At 49.1% G+C, this 3790-nt stretch overlaps 1 pseudogene across 1 annotated transcript; it reads right to left on the bottom strand.

The window, feature by feature from the left end:
- Nucleotides 1–771: 771 nt before the first annotated feature.
- LOC112635126 lies at nucleotides 772–3307 on the bottom strand (annotated as a pseudogene). Its single transcript, XR_003121863.1, has one exon. The product of XR_003121863.1 is annotated as a probable ATP-dependent RNA helicase DDX23 pseudogene (transcript).
- Nucleotides 3308–3790: the final 483 nt, after the last annotated feature.

The following is a 3790-nucleotide window of genomic DNA, read 5'->3' as shown; positions in this document are numbered from 1 at the left end:
CGGCTTCCAGAGCCTATAAGTAAGCCAGTTGCCAAACTGCTTTGAGCTCTTTGGAATATAATGCCACTTTCCTGCTGTGATGAGGCATTAGTGTCATACATAAGAATTCTCTTTAATTCCTGAGTCTCATTTTCAAGTCCCTTTTTTTTTGATATTCACGTATTTATTCTCGGAACAAACAAACTTATCTTCTCAGAGAATAGAAAACAGAGATTTCACTCAGTGACAAAGATGGACACAGTCAGTTCACCCTATCCCCCCATCTACTTAGAAAATCCCCTGGGGGAGGGATGCCTAGAGTACACAGCACCCCTTGGTGCGGGGCTGTGCACAGGTCTAAAGGCTTGCGACTTTCTTTACCATTTAAGCAGGAAAACAACTGTCCAGATGACAGTAAGATTCCACTGTCTGTAATCCTCATGGTGCCAGGTCTCCTGGGGCATCTAGGGCAAAAATGCTGCTGCAGTTTATACAGTTACACAGTCAAGTCTGAGCCAAAGGAGGTCCCATCAGGCAGCCAGGTTTCTGTTCAGTCTGGGGAGCAATGCCAACTGGCTGCCCCCATAGCCTGGCATGAGCTGATGGCCCACTGCAATCCCAAAGCAAAGAAGGGCGGAGCTGGACCAAAAAGCTGTGGTAATTTGCTCTCCCTGCCTCCAACAGCATCGTCCTCTCCTTTTGCAGCCCCACAGGCAGGCCTCCTGACCTGAGGGTCTGGACTAGGGAGTCTGGTTGTTTTCCTAAGCCCCCGTAACCCAGGAGTGAGGACCTGGAAAGAGGGATGTGAAGGTTCTGAAGAACAGGCATCAGGCAGCTTCGGAGATGCCCTCAGCCCACAGGAAGAGTGGTGTCAGGCAAAGATGATCTCTTCCTGGTGCTTCTTGGTGAGGATGGTGCCTGGCTTATGCTGGGCATCTGGGTGATTGGCTAGCTTTGGGAGACAGGAAGACACTGGGCTTTCCAGGATGGCTTGCTTCAGCTCGTAGAACACAGCAGAGTCCTCTTTTGTGAGGAAGGTGATGGCCACCCCACTCTTGCCTGCTCGTCCCGTGCAGCCAATGAGGTGGATGTAATCTTCGATATTTTTGGCCATATCATAGTTGACAATTATAGACACATCTTGGATGTCAATACCATGACCAGCCACATCTGTAGCCACCAAAATATCCTTGGACCCAGCCTTGAGGTTGGACAATGCAAACTCTAGCTGCTCCTGTCTTTTTCCACTGTGCAGTGTGCAAGCATTGTACCCCATCTTCTCCAGGGTTTTGGCCAACGCGTCGCAGTCCTTCTGGCTGACGAAAATAATGATGGGTGGATCAAAGCCTTGCTCCAAGATTGCCAGCAGCTTTTTCTTCTTTTCTGACTCTGACATGAGGAAGACCTTCTGTTCCACACACTCATGGGGCTTGCCTGAGGAGCCAATGTACACCACAGCAGGTCGCCGAAGATAGCTCCTGTCCAGACGCTCCACCGCTGGGGGCACGGTGTCCGTGAATACGACTGTTTGGTGGTACTTATGTTTTCCCGACTCAAAGTTGGCCAGCATCTTCTCAGGGTCGTCAGCCTCATCCGTGTCTGGCTTCTGGTTGCTGACAGGCATGTGCTCCAGGATCTTCTGGACATCTGGCTCAAAGCCCATGTCAATCATCCTATCTGCCTCATCCAGAATCACATAGGTACAGCGGCTCAGCACCAGGGAGCAGTTCTCCAGAACATCAATCAAACGCCCAGGGGTAGCGATCACAATCTCACAACCCATGTGCAGCCTGAAGCCCTGGTCTTCTCTGAAGATGCCACCAGTGACAGCCACAGTGCGGATATCTAGGGGCTTTCCAAACTTGACAGTCTCTTCCTCAATCTGTTGAGCCAACTCACGGGTGGGAGGCAGGATGATGGCATAAGGGCCTTGGTCTGACTCTTCGATCCTGTCATTTTTGAGAAGTGTGGTGATCCAGACCAGCAGTGGGATGAGGAAGGCTGCTGTTTGCCACTGCCAGTCTCAGCCGCACCAATGATGTCACGATTCTGTAGCCCAGTGGGAATTGCCTGACGCTGGATAGGTGTTGGTTCCTTGTAGCCACGCTTATCAAAGACCTCCAAGATGTGTGGGGGCAGAGAAGAGTCTTTCCAGGATGGGATGGGATTGGGGATCTTGCCACCTTTGGTGGTTATGCTGTAGTCCTCACAGAAGATCCGCCAGTCCCTGTCTGTCATCTCATCTAACTTTTTCTGAGACCAATGACGATCATCCCAGCGCTGCTTGGCTTCCTTCTTACGAAGTTTGCAGAGTCTTGCCTCCTCCTGCTCCTTTTCTTCCAGGGTTCGCCTCTTCTTCATTAGGTCTCCATAGAAATGTGACTGCTCTCATTTCTGCTGCTTGAGGTCAGTGTCTGCAATGAAGCCTCGCCCTAACAACTGCACCCGGTGCCGTTCTTTGTACAGGAGGTTGTAGTCAATGGAAATGTCCTCAGATGCATCCCACTCAAAAACAAAGTCATTGAAATGTCTCGTTGGGTGCCGCTTTTTGATGCCACCCCAAGTAATGCTCCTTAATGGCATGCGGTTCCTTGCCCTTATCCTTCTCTTCCCAGATCTTCTGCCGCCCTTGCTCACCCTCATTTCCACTGGTCTCTCACTCCATCTTCCCCCTGCATTCCTGACACTCCCATTCCTGAGGATCTTCCAACATCTTCCTGCCCAAGTCTTGGAATTGTTTTCTTTTCTTTCTCTCTTCTTCAAACATCCTCTGCTGCTCTTCTACCGCCTGCTGCCATTGCTTTAGAGCTTCAGCCTCTCGTTCTTCTTTGGAGAGGAACTTGGGTTTAGCCTCAGCTTCTTTTTCAGCCTTTTTCTTGGCCAGAAGTTCCTCCAGGGATAATGGCTGGGCCTTAGGCTTCTTATCACCATGTTCATCCTCTTCATCCTTCTTAGAGTCTCTGTCCTTCCGAAATTTAAAGTCTTTTCCTTGGCCAGGAGATAAACTGAATCATTTCTGGTCCTTGTCCCATCTGTGCCCGTCCTTGTCTCAATCTTGGTCCTTCTTATTATAATCTCGCTCCTTATCTCGTTCTCATTCTTTGTGCCATTGTTCTCTTTCTGCAGATTTGGAACGGGAATGAGAGTGAGAATGGCTGCCTCCTTGATGTCTATCCCTTGAACGATGCTGTTTCCTATCTTTAGATGGGGAAGACTTGCGGTCCCTGTCTCTATCCCACTCTCCGTCAGGAGTCCGTGATCGCTTCCTTTCCTCTTTGGAAGGTGATGCATCATGGTCCTTTTTGTCAGCCAGCTCTCCTGCCATCACCCTGAGTCTGAACTGCCCAACGTGGCCTCAACGTCGCGGAGCTGTCACCATCTTCAAGTCACTCTTAACCTAAGTTTAATGACCAGGGTAAAAGTGGTTTCCATTTCACTTCATAACAATTATGGACAAGTACAGGCTTTAAGCAAATGAAAATATGCCAGTCGCTGGTCTGGTGGTCTCCTTCCCCACGTGGCCAAAGTGGACCTGGAGGTGAAAGTGGAGAGCCTGATGGATGAGATCAACTTCCTGCAGCCCCTCTCTGAGGCTATAAGGCCCCCTTCCTTCCCAATATATGTTTAAGACATGATTGATTCTCTTAAGCCTTAATTTTTTCATTCAGTGCTTTTTACCTTCACATCTATTACCACACCATCTACTCAGATTCTGAGACCTTTGAAACTATTTATCTATCAAATATTTTAACTTCCTTTCTTTTTTCTTTCTCCTTTTCTGTGTCCCCCACATCTATGATTGCCAGTGCCT

The sequence above is a fragment of the Theropithecus gelada genome, chromosome 11, assembly GCF_003255815.1.
Source record: "Theropithecus gelada isolate Dixy chromosome 11, Tgel_1.0, whole genome shotgun sequence".
In the NCBI taxonomy this organism is placed as follows: domain Eukaryota; kingdom Metazoa; phylum Chordata; class Mammalia; order Primates; family Cercopithecidae; genus Theropithecus; species Theropithecus gelada.
The sequence above is the reverse complement of the archived record's forward strand: the minus strand, read 5'-3'. Positions and strand labels throughout refer to the sequence as shown.